This window comes from Microplitis mediator, chromosome 3 (assembly GCF_029852145.1).
Source record: "Microplitis mediator isolate UGA2020A chromosome 3, iyMicMedi2.1, whole genome shotgun sequence".
Classification (NCBI taxonomy): Eukaryota; Metazoa; Arthropoda; class Insecta; order Hymenoptera; family Braconidae; genus Microplitis; species Microplitis mediator.
The window spans coordinates 2,173,364-2,187,446 of NC_079971.1; the positions used below are offsets into that span (position 1 = coordinate 2,173,364).

The following is a 14,083-nucleotide window of genomic DNA, read 5'->3' on the forward strand; positions in this document are numbered from 1 at the left end:
TAAAAAAATGACTAAGGTGAGCTTTTGCTGCAAGCGTTCAACGAATTCCCAGTTTTTAGGGCATGGTTGCAACCACCGAATTTGGATTTTAGCCAATGAAATTCCAATGATACAACCGGGATAAAACTCATACAAAAAAAATAATAATAATAAAAATTAACAAATTTTTTTTTACTAAATTTGCAACGAAGCTTGTTAACAAAAAAAAAATTCATTGGTCGTTACGGATGAATTATTTTGAAAATAATTCTGGTGCACCAGAAAGTAATGATGTAAATGTACGTAGTTGAAAAATTTGATGACAATAAAGTTAGCGGACATCTGACAATTTTTAAATCTTTTAAATAAAAAATAAAAAAATGCACGTTTAGAAAATTCAAAAATCAGTATATGCATTTTTTAAAATTTTATTATTTTAATTATTCAAGTTTTTTATGTGTAATTAAAAAATTGTCTTATGTCTGAACCATTTACCCGAGTCGAAATATTAGACGTAAATTGAACGTTCTTAACGTTTTAAACGTAAATTGAACGTTTTCAACGTTTCAAACGTAAATTGAACGTTTTTAACGTTTTGAACGTTTCAAACGTAAATTGAATGTTTTTAACGTTTTGAACGTTTCAAACGTAAATTGAACGTTTTGAACGTTTCAAACGTAAATTGAACGTTTTTAACGTTTTGAACGTTTCAAACGTAAATTGAACGTTTTGAACGTTTCAAACGTAAATTGAACGTTTTTAACGTTTTGGACGGAAATTGAACGTTTTTAACGTTTTGAACGTTTCAAACGTAAATTGAACGTTTTGAACGTTTCAAACGTAAATTGAACGTTTTTAACGTTTTGAACGGAAATTGAACGTTTTGAACGTTTTGAACGGAAATTGAACGTTTTGGACATTAAAAACTCAATTTGACAGCTTTTAACTTATTCAAAACGTATGTTGGAGTATCATAAATCGAAAACGTAACTAAAACCTATTTAGACTTACAATAAGAAAACATAAGCATTTCAAAAAACTAAAATTATAACTCATGAAATTACCAATTTTTTACGAACCAAAATACAAAAAAATCGTTAAATTTACTTTCAAAACGTTAAAAACGTTCAATTCACGTTTAAAACGTTAAGAACGTTCAACTTACATCTATTATTTTGACTCGGGTACACTCATAAAATTTGTGTTAAATTTAACACAAATCACATGTCTCAAACAGTCACTCAATTTTTTGTGTTAATTTAACACATTATACTTGTGTTAAACAATAACATAGGTTTAAAACTTGCTGAGATTAGATAACATTCAACTTTAGTTAAATTTAGACTTGATGGTGTCAAATAATTGACACAAAATATTTAATGATCCTGAAGTTAGCCGACGTCTAATAATTTTTGAATTTTTTTTTTTAAATAGTAAATCATAAAAAAAATATATTTGAAAAAATTGCACCGACAGTTTTTTAAATTTTCTACATGTGCATATTTTTATTTTTTTTTATTTTTGTAATTCATTTGGTGAAAAAAAATCCAAAAATTTTTAATTGTCTGTTAACTGCTGGATCATAGTATTTAATCATTGAATTTTTGTACACAAGAACACAAAATTTTCAACTGTGCTGTATTTGGAGATATAAAAAAAAAAAAAAATGTGATTTATGAATTATGATACCTTTCCATTTGAGACGCGTAATTCGTACCATTACTGACTTTATATATTTTTTTTTAACTAAACTACATATATCTTAAAGCAGTTGCAACCACTGCTGAACACTAACTGCCAGCAATGTCATTTCGATTAAAATAGATACCAGAAAGAAGAGAATTAAAATAAATTATTTAGTAATGGTGGTACCTCCCTCTTATTTATAAAAAAATTATATATATAGACATATATATATGACTATTACTTTTAATTATGAGTGTAAATGCAGCAGACATGAGAAAATTTATAAATTTAAAATAATTAAATAAATAAATAAAAATAATAAAATTTTTAAAAAACGCGCGCATTTTATTTATTTATTCAAAAATTTAAAAAATTCCCACTTGTCAGTTAAATTCACACTCTTTTAATTTTGTATGAAAAATTTTTTTTTGGGTTCATTATTTGAAAGTATTTAGTCAACAAAAAAAATTCTACTCGAGGTGTTGGTCCTTTAATTTAAATTTTTAACTCACTCAGAATCCCAGAAAAAAATTTGATCAAACTTATAAGAGGCAAATTACCAAATTCTCAAAATTTAAACTTCAATTTAAATGACAGTAAAGTTAGCAGACATTTGAAATTAAATAAATTTTTCTAACAGATAAATAATAAAAAAAAATATTTCTAAAAAAATGCACATGTAGAAAATTTAATAAACTATACGTGCAATTTTTTAAAATATTTTTTTTTTTGTTAAAAAAATCCACTTATTCTTAAATGTCTGCTAACTTTATTGTCATTCAATTTAATGATTTTGAAGTTAGTAGACAATTAACGATTTTCGAAATTTTTTTTTTTTTTACATCAATTACAAAAATAAAAAAACTAAAAATATGCACATGCAGAAAATTAAAATAATTACAAGTGCATTTTTTTAAAATAATTTTTTTTTATAATTTATCATTTTTCAAAAAATCAAAATTATCAGACGCCGGCAAACTTCACTATCATTCAATTTTTTAAAATAATTACGAGCTTTAAAAAAAAATAAAAACTTGAAAATTTAAGAATATCTCCATGTTTATTTTTTTTTTGAAATTTTAATTAGCGGCTTCATTTCAAAAACTTCTTTTTGGCTAAAAAATTTTTCAATTCATTAAAAAAAGTTTCTTGTGTTAATTTTCTGTTTTAGTATATTTATGTTGGTCAAGGATAAGAATATTTATATAAATATATAAAATATCAATTCAGAAAAAAAAAAGTATCAGTGAGTAAAATAATTATTTTTAAACGCAATTAAAACCCATAGCAATTAGTAATCGGTCGTACAGCTGTTAAGAAGTGATATAAGTATTACATGTTATATATATATGATGATTTCAGAGCAACCACTAGCAAGTACATGATTGCTGTAGATATATGTAGTGAGTAGAGTAGAAAGAGAGTTGTAGAGTGTGTTACTATGAATAGAGGTTGCCCTTGGCTGTGCTTAACTATGCTACGTTACTCGTTACGTCAGACTTAAGAAGTAAAGCTATGAGTAAGAGATTTTGAAAAAGCGATGAGAGTAAGAAGTGATAGAGAGAAAAGCAGAGTGAGAGAGAGAGGGATAGTCAGTGAGGGATTCTGCAGCTCTACTCTACTCTCGAGGTAAATAAATGAGTGGTAGAGATGAAGGTGATGGAGAATAAGGATTGAAGCCACCTCAACATACACTTGACAGTGATGAAGATTACTTTGAATTTTATCATAAGAAATTTCAAAAAATGCCATTCAATTTTTTTTTTTATTTATTTATTAATTAATTCAAAAAAAAATTCCTCCGATATTTGTATAAATTTTTTAATTAATTTCAAGTTATTAAAAGAAAATAATTTTAGTCAAAAAGTGACTATTTGATTTTTCTTTAATTAATTATTTTTAAGTTTCGTGGGTCGGTCAAAGAAGTTAAATATTAAGAGCTTTTAAATTAATTGAAAAAAAGTTTTTGAAAATAATTTGAATTTAATCGGGTTTTATTATAAAAATAAACAATTTCGTGTCACCTGGAGTTTTAATTACTTTTATTTGTCTGCAGAAAAACTTTAATTATTTTCCAAGTTTTAGTTTAGTTTTCTATTGTCGTGCCACGATAACTAAATAAAAGTCAGCTTGCCTGATTTTCAAACAGCACCCGATAGGGGAGGGATAAAAAGTCCCGATTACATGAAACTTATGAAGGACGAGGTTAGGGCAGGCTTTAATTTTCTTATTGATGTGAGCCTGGTATGTGAACTGATCAGGATTCAATACATTGACCAAAGTTGGTGAGCGCCTTGTCAGGAGCTTGATTAGGAGCTAATATAGTAACCCTACTATCGGAAGCCTAACCAGGCAACGAGTCGGGCTTAAATTTATTTATTAGATCAGGAACCTCAATGCCATCAGACATAAAAAAACCTGATTTTTAGGATGAACCTGTCTAGGAAATTATTTGGGCTTAAATTCGTTTGCCAGATCAGGAACCTCATTGTCATTAAACATAAGGAATCTGGTTTTTAGAATGAGTCGCTTTAAGAAATTATTCGGGCTTAAATTCATTAGTCACCCATACGAAAAAATATATATCCGGGAATAGGTATATGGTTCCATGCGTTTTGAGCACCTGACAAAATATCCCCGACAAGATATCTCTGGACAAAATATCCCCAGTTTTGTGTCAGTTTTTTTGGCTTTTTTCACTATTTTTGCTTTCTTTTCATGGGGATATTTTGTCCGGAGATATTTAGTCGGAGATATTTTGTCGGGTGCTCAAAACGCCTGATACCTAGGTATATGTCGGCAAAATAGCATACATACGACAATACTAAAGATATAAGCCGGATATATACTATTTTGCCGGGGTGTATATTTATTATTCGTGTGGGCAGATCAGGAACCTCACTGTCCTTAGGCATAAGGAACCTGATTTTCAGGATGAACCAGTCCAGGAAATTATTCAGACTTAATTTCATTTGCCAGATTATGTACCACGTAATAACGATTTGGTCGAGTTTAGATATTAAGAACCTTCTTATCATGAGCCTGATCAGTGAACTGTTTGGGCTCATCACCGTTTTCAAGTAAAATATATATAAAAAAATTTTTTGTTTATAATTTTGCAATATTATTATTAATAAGTCAATTGTGAAAAATTCGATTGAATATGACTTCATTTGATAAAAATAATAAATCCTTGAGATAAAAATATATTTCATTGATGGTTATTGATCAAGTAAAGTCTTTTATCAGCGATATTTATTTTGCTGCAAGTAATTTCTTTCGCTCAATGTAACTATCTACAGAAACTAAAATAATTTTTATCAAGAATATAAACAAAAACGATTTATCCTGAGGTTTTTTAAATCCACCGCTTCAAAGATTATGAAAAGCGGACAGTTTTCGTCGTCTTTGATCGCGTTTTTCACTTCGTTAAGTCAACAAAAATGATTATAATGAAAAATGGCGATAATCTGGATAAAAAGCTTCAATTTAATATCCAACGTGTAATTTCAGTAAAGAAAATTTTTTTAAATTTTAAATAAATTTCATTGTAAAATATAAGAGTTTTTTTTTATTTACAAAAATTGAGGCTTTTACAGGGTTTAAAAAAAAAAATTCATCTCTTGCAGAGTTTTATAGTAATTCAGTTTAGTACATCAAAGAATATCAAATATTTATGTTCTCAATGCGCCATTTCATGCACGTAATGAATGGATGAATAAATGGAATAGAAAAACTGTATTTTGTCGGTAACAAAGTAGAGTGAGTAAATCGGAATTTTATGGTGTTGCATGTTTGGAGTATCATGAATTGTTGTTAGGAAATTGATTTGAGTGTAAAGCCAATAATCAGTGGTTTTCAATGATGGTCCAAGGGTTGAAGAGGAAGAGGATGAGTACTTCCTCTGAACGGGATTGATAATTCCTCGTAATCATGGATATTGAGCTTGATATTAAACGTTTCTATCCCACTCATTGTGGATTGACGTATTCACATCGACGATTATATTCATGCTTAATGCCTGTGTTTAATTTAGGGCTGTGTTTATTAGCAGTAATATAACTCAATCACATGATTACTTGGTCACGGACGTTGATCATTGTTACGATAATATAATACACTACTGTTTTAAATTCAACTGTTAATTATTTAATTTATTTAAACAATACCAATATTTGGTATTTTATACATTAGATAGTTTATGTGCTTAAGACGTTCAGGAACCATAGGAGCATACAATAATTTTTAACTTCCCGCTGAGAGAATTTAAAATTTTTCAAAAAAGGGAGCTATCGGTTTCGAAAATAGCGGGAAGTTTTAGGGCTGGTACTGCAGGGTCAGGTTTTCAGATTTTTTTGTTCCAGTTCACTAGTTACTGTCTAGAGGTAAAAAAATTTTTTAAATTCTTATACACCCTCATGGTACTGATATCGAAAGCCATCGGGGTGTGTATGAAAAAATTAGAAATTTATCTTTTTTATGCATTTTAAAAAATATCAAAAAGTAGTCGATTATCTAAAAAAAAATTTTTATGCACTTATGGCTTTTCAATTCAACTGTATTGTGAATTATTCCCAGTTTTATTTAAAAAAAAAAGACTACACGGTAAGAAATGCATGGCGTTCAACACCATTCTGGTGTGGTCTCAAGACAGATACTGAAATAGTATGTGAAATATTCCAAGACAGTATTGTAACGAGTCCCAGAAGTATGGCGTTATTTACTGTACTGTATAGTACTGGAGCTATTGTATTGCTCACACGTATGCATAGCAGGCACGGCGAAACAGCATGGCCCTGAGGCCATACTACAATGCTACTAGTATTTCCTGCCATAATTTCTGGCGTGGCAATCAACGCATACTATCGTATTACCACCAAAAGTATATAGATGTCGTTAGACTAGGTTTATCTACCAGAAACATTGTGGATACGGCAATGCAGTAAGGGCTCGACGGCCATAGTGACATTGCGGCGTCCGCGACAACTATCGCTAATGTTACCAGGGCCGAATTTAAACTTAATGCCACCCCTGGGCACTGGAAAAAATCCGCCCCAATACTGGAATTTTACTTAAACTTATAGTTCATATATTTAATTTTTCAAAATTTTGCCGCCCTAAAAAATTTGCCGCCCTGGGCACTTGCCCCGACTGCCCCTAGTGTAAATCCACCACTGAATGTTACTATTCCCACAATGGTCAAATCATCTGTGCATACAATTTTACAACCTATAAAAATCTTCGATACCATACAGTATGGCGTTCACGCCCATACTGGCATAGTAATATCCGCCAAAAATTTCTTACCGTGCACCGTATGTATTTTTGTGGCCAACAATAAATTGAGTCCACTAAAAAATTTCTAAATCAAAATTTTGGAACACTCAAAAGTTTACGAAAATAATTGTAAGACTCGTAAATTACGATTGAATACAATTTTGGAAAAGAAAAATTTTTAACCAAATTTTGGGTTCATCCGTTTTGCCTGACCGGTACCATTTTGCCGCCTTCCCATGTACAAACTTTAAAGCAATGGAAGTTTTGAAACTTTCTCAAAATTTGAAGCCATATTTTGTAAAATTTTTTGACAATTAGGTCACAATTGTAATTATCCAATAAATCGATTCCTATAAATTATAAATTCATGTATATTTTTATATAATGAATTACATTTATCAAATATTTTATCGGAAACAGCCGTAGGCAGTAATAATAAAATAAAAATAGATTGTTATAATTTGAAATCTATACCGCAGTGTAGGTTAAAATTTCCAATTCACTAAATTTTATTTTGTTCATCTACTTTTATTTGTTATCTGTCTCTTGATTTGTTAAGATCGACGGTTGACGGATGAATTGTAATCGGATAAAGTAATTTCACGTGGGAATGTGGAACATCACAGCTAACTGACGGAAATAAATGAAAGTAAAAAAAGAAAAAAATGCGACGCGATTTGTAGAAGTGGAAAACCGGCAGAAGAAAAAGTCCAAAGAATGTTTGAATTATGAATGCATTCATCGTTCAAGGTCGTGGGTAAGGGAACGGCGGGGCTCGGAAGCGAAAATAAAAGGGGTTGAAAAAAAAAAAGAAAAGAAAGGAAGAGAAAAATGGTAGAATGGTTGATGGTGAACGAGGTGAGAATTACATTTTAATCGCTTGTGCAACGGGTGCAGATTTAGATAAAAACCAGTTGCTGGCCAGATGGCGTGACAAATCCAATGGCACACTTGCTTAAAATACTTAAATTTTTTTTTTAATTTTAAATTTTAATTTTAAAAATTAAACAGAAGTGAATGAAAAACTTGATAAGCCAAAACGCTGAGATGAATACTAACTAGTAATTAAGTAGTTGCAGTAAAAAATAATGTTTTGTTTTTATAATAACTGAGTTTTTATTGCCATTTTTTTGTAACTTAGTTTTTATGGCCAAGTATAATGTACTGATAAGAAATAACTTTTGTAAAAATAATATTTTCTCAAGTAGTAAATCAATAAAAATTATTCCATTGTCGATTTCATATCTAATTCGAAGAATTAATTTTTTTATCAAAGAAAATCGAAATTTATTTGCACTATTTCTAAAAGAAAAAAAATCAGCGCGATTTGAAATTAACTCGGACTTTGATTAAGAAAATGATTTTGAATAAAATCTTTGCACTATTATAGTTTTTGCGTCAAAAATATATGAGTTTGAAAATTTTCAATAGTATACTTTCTTGTGGGAGAAAATACGTTTCTAAAAATTATTTTTTGTCGCGTTGTAATAATTGCGGATATAGAGTCGGGGGCAAAACGGGGTGCTTGAGGAAATACTAATTTTTCGAGGACTCAAATACGCTAGATCTTTTTTTTTTCATAATATTCAAAGTAAAAAGAAAAAATTTTCAGTTGCCGTTAAATGGAAAATTTAATTTTTGGGGGCAAAATGGGATACCTTCTAAGAAGGTGGAAAAATAAATTTCTGAATATTGATAAATTTTTTAATATTAATAAATTTGATTAAATTAAATTTTTTATAAGTAATTTACATAAAGAAAAATTACATGTTACATAATAATTGGATATAAACAAAAAAAAAATTTTAATAGTTATCATAAAACAAGTCATTAAAATTTTTCGACTGACACTCGATTTTTTGAAACGTTTAACAAAAAAAAAAAATTCAAAATAATAATTATATTTAAAAAAAAGTGATTTTTATAAAATTTGAGGTGCCCCGTTTTGCCCCCCTCCCCCATCTCCTAGTAATAAAAAGACTCTAAATTGATCCCGATTTCAATTGATACCGAGGATATTTTATTGAATGTAAGATAATATTTTTTTTATCTGTATAAATAAAAAAATTTAATGGTTTGTATTTTTTGTATGCAGGAAAACTTCAGATGGAGACAGATAATAAAAACAATAAAAAGTTAGAGCTTACAAGGAAGTGAAACTGGAATAAAAAAATATTTTGAAAGAGTTTTTGAACTAAAGTGAATTGTCGTTCTTTCGAAGAATTTTTTTTTGAATTTATTAAAAATAATATTCTATATAATGACATATAATTTAAAAAAATATCTCATATACGTATCAAAATAAAATAAAATAAAATTTATTATTTGACAAATAAAAAATTGTTTTCAAATTTTTTTGTGTCAATTTTCAAAAGAAACCAAGAATTTAAAAAAAGTGATCAAATGTCAGTTTTTTTTTAACTTTTTACGAATAAATTAAAAGTATATAAACTGAGAAAAAGTACTTCTCAACTAATTTATAAATATTCAAAAACAGCCGCAGTATAAAGTTTATAATATATTCAAATCTTGGGAATCAGCATTAACGTCGAATGCAGATAAATTTAATAATTTAAATGCGCATTAAGATATCAAAAGTTACAAATTTAACTAAAAGTAAAATTTTATTATTTAAATCTCTTAATAAGTTTATTAATTATTTAAGTCTGCAATATTTTCCAATGGCTTAAGTACAAAATAATTACATAAATCATATAAAAGTCCTAAAAAAAAAAAAAAAAAAAATCCAAATAAAATCAATGATAAAAGAAGTTAATAAATAATTTATTAAAATTTTTGGCTAACGTTCTACATTAAATCTATAAATAAATAACAAACGAGCTTTTAAAATTTATATCATGTCTTTTGAGTATGCATTTAAAAATGTACACACTAAAGTAAATAATAAACGAGGCCAGGGATAATAAAAAAAAAAGAAAAAGTTTTACATTCAAAGACAAAACAGTAATAAAAAGAAACCTTTTTATTCTATTTCGATTCACTTGTTAATTTAAATATATTTAACTTCGGAAGGTAAAAGCATTTTAAAATTACCGAGTCATCCTGATGAACTTGAACTCTACTCAGAACGTCGCGACGCTCGAGGGTCATCGACATGATCTCCGCATGTTAACTTTATGATTCAATATTATTAATTGCCTTTTGCTGTTACTTTTTATATTTATTTCATTATTATTTAATAAATTTACTCTAAAAAAAATCGGTGTAAATCCGCGCCCGGTGTTAAATTTAACTCCAAAAACGGGTAGCGGTGTTAAGATTTTTCTTGGTGTTAAAAAAAGGAGTTTTATTTTTCAAGTATTGGAAGTCGAATTGTATTTCAAATACAAAAAAAAATTTTGTTTCAAAAATTAATGATGCGACCGAATTACCGATTTATGGAGAAATCCAACGAATATTTTATCGCAATGACATATTGATATTATTGTCTAAAATATGGGACAGATTTTTATGATTTAAGTCTTTGCAAATTAAATCAGCGGGAAAAATAAAATAAAATCATCAATGATTAACTTATAATTTCTACACTGTAAAAGAGCGGTGTTAAAAATGGACTCGTTTTAACTCCGCCCGGTGTAAAAATGAAATTACACCGGTGTAGGAGGAGTCATACACCGGTGTTAAAAATACCGGTGTAAAATCGGAGTAACGGGTGTAAAACCGGGGTAACAAGTTAAATATTTTAACACCGGTAAAGAATATCTACACCGGCGGCGGTGTTATTTTAACACCGGTCTAGAATATTTACACCGGTGGCGGCGTTATTTTAACACCGGTACAGAATATTTACACCGGTGGCGGAGTTATGTTCACACCACTTCCGGAGGTAAATTTAACACCGATAATTTTAACACCTACACCGCTTGGACTTACTCCGGTGATTTTTTACAGTGTAAGTCAGTTGTTTTTTTCTATAAAAAATCAGTTGTAATAAAAATAATTATTATATTGTTTGAAATTTTTAATTTTATAAGTAATCAAACATTTATGCAATTCGTTCAGTTTAATAAAAGTGACATTTCGTATTTTGTAGAATTTTTAATGAAATATTATTATTTTTTTCTGTTTTGTAGATCTTGAGTTATTTTTTACTCGTGCCCTCGTACTCCGATCGTAGTTAATTTACTCCGCATGAACATCGTTTTAACACCGGGTGCAAAACATCCCTAAGTAACACCACTACACCGGTGTGAGTTAATTTCTACACCGTTTTTTTAACAGTAGTATCTATGCAATAAAAAGTTTGACGGAAATATATTGTAAAAAATTTTCGGGGTAAACGCGGATTAAATCTGGAGTAAACGCGGACCGGATGAACGTTTATTTATTTAACTCCTCGGAGTAAAATTTACTAGGAAGAAAAGTTTATTTTAATATTAAAACTTTGAATCGAAGTAAATGCGGGTTAAGATAAAATCCAGATCGCTCCGAAATCACTCCGCTGAAAAAAACAAACTCCCTATTAACTCCGCATCCAGTGATTTTTTTTTTAAACTCCAGGTGAAATTCGGTTTGAAAAAAAATCCGAATTCACTCCCAATTTTTTACAGTGTAGCGAATGTAGCTTTGAATTAAAATTTATTTCGAGCAAATTTGGCAGTTTTCAAAATTTTGTTCGAACACAAGACACCCAATTTTTTTTTAGTGATATTAATTATTACAAATTCTTATAATTTATCAAAATTTTTTAATAAAAAAATTATTTTCCAGACGATGAAAATTTCTACACGGTCCATTTCACCCCGTTTTCTTGAATCACATAAAAAATTTATAATAAATGAAAAATTACTGATATTTATGGCCCGTTATGCCCCGGGTACTTTGTCTACTTCAAACTTAAGAGCTGTAAAATTTTTTTCCAAAATTTATGGGAATTTTAAACTTTTCCCAGCTTTGATTACAAAACTATAAATCTTTTAAAATAACCATCATTCAAACCTGAAAATTTATCCCCCTTTTTATAACCGGGTGGTAAAAAATCAGCAGGCGGCGTGATCGGTGTTGCTGTATCCCAAGTAGGTACAACATCCGGATGAAGGCTACAATGACCCATCGGGGGTAACTCCAATAATTTTTGTTGTTTATCACAACGTCGTCGACGTCTTCCACTTGGGGTGAATGTTTTTACGGCTGTCAGAAAGCTCACACCACTCATATTATTCTTATCAATGTTTTCCGATCTTATATTTATTGATTCAATATTTCCACGATTTTTCAACGACAAGTGCGGGACCATTTACAAAATATTTTTTTTGAATTAAAAATCCAAAGAATTTATTTTTAATTCATAATCAATAAATAAAAAAAATTTATTTGTAAAAGAAAATGTATTCAAAAAAAAATAATTTTTGGAAAAAACGTTTGGATTAATTTCTAAAGTAAATAAATAAATAAATAAATAATAGTAATAATATAATTAAAAATATTCACGAACAATAACAAGGGATGTCTATTCCGCGCGTCTATCGTTGACTGATCAGACTGAGCTTTAAGCTTTAGCTAAATTTCGAAAGAGTAAGTGTAACTGCGCAGCTTTACCAAGTGGCGGCAGCACACTAGTCGACAGAGAGAGAAATCGGATGAGAAAACGCGTGGGTGTTTTTAGTTAGTGGTAGTATCGGACGATGTATAAGAGGTGGTGGAAAACGAGTGGGAAATAGATGAACGGGGGATGCTGAGGTTTCATGAAAGAGGGTTGGCGCATGAGGAGGGATACCAGGGAAAGTACATGTTGTCCCTATACACTGACATTCGTACCCCGGCCAAGGGAACCAAACCGATCGTTACCGGGTAAACTCGCGCGTGCAACAAGAATTATATATATATGTATATATCATCACAATAGAATAGGTTTATATATTAACATTTGCCTTTTAATTATTATGAAATAATTATACCGTTTATTAACATCTAGAGAAGTTAATTAAAATTTAATATGAAAAAAAAAACTATTATTTATTATTTTAATTACTATTTATTTTCATGTATATATAGATATATATTTGTTTTTAATTATGAATTTTTTTATTTTCATTATTAAAAAGAAAGGACTAAAAAATATTTTTGTCCTTGACTTAGTGACGTGACAAGAAAACATGAGAAGAAAATGCTGTTTTGATAAAGCTGTAAAAAAAATTAAACTTTATTTTTATTAACTTTTTTCTTTGAAAAAGAAGTTAAATTTATGTACTTCCGGGAGTAAATTTTTTATCGCATTTTGTATGAAACATTTTTTTTATAAAAGATTATGCGTAGTAAATTCTTTTTTTATAATTTTAGCAATTTAACATCGATCAAGAGTTAAAAATATTTACGACATCTTTATTTTGTTGTAGTACATTACTTAGTATACCTACAGCTTTATTAGCTTTTTATTTTATGACATACTTCTTATTCGCCATTAGTCGGTTTAAGCCGGCGCCGAGTCCTGGGCTCGAACGCTGGACCTTTCGCTTGCAGCTAAAACCTTTCGTAGCTTTAACTAACACGGCTATGGCGGGTCTTTAAAAATTTTTTTATGAATTTTAATCTGTAGGTTTACATTTATGTTCTTTAGAACATAATAAAATGATGTTAATTTTTTTTATAGACATTTTAAATGTAAAATGTAACACTACAATTATTGTGAATTACATGCGAGAAATTATGAAAAATTTATTTAAAAAATTAAAATTTTTGTGAATGATTCGAAGGCTTATAAAAAAATTTGAAAATTAAAAATCATTCAAAAATTCAAATTATTAAATTCAAAAATTAATTATTTTTATATATGAATTTATTCCAACATTTCTTATATAAGTAAAAAATTTGTGGAGTACCCGCATGAAAATACCATTTATGATAAATATATATGGAAAAATATATAATCAATATGGGACCATATAAGTGGCCAAAAACGATATATATTTTCTTATATATAATCATATATGTAAACTTATAAGTTAGCACATATATGTATTACATATATTGATAATTATATATGTAAATTTGTAAGCTAGCACACATATATATATTCTGAACAAAAATTTATAAAGTTGAATACCTGGCACATATATCGTGTCATATAATGATGAATTATATCTGTATTCTTATTTGTTTCCATACATAAATAACATTTATT

At 28.7% G+C, this 14,083-nt stretch overlaps 1 protein-coding gene across 7 annotated transcripts in view; it reads right to left on the reverse strand.

Annotated features, from left to right (window-relative positions):
* Nucleotides 1–14,083, reverse strand: part of LOC130665876 (phosphatase and actin regulator 4A) — a 215,155-nt gene that overhangs the window by 22,184 nt on the left and 178,888 nt on the right. The window lies entirely within an intron of this gene.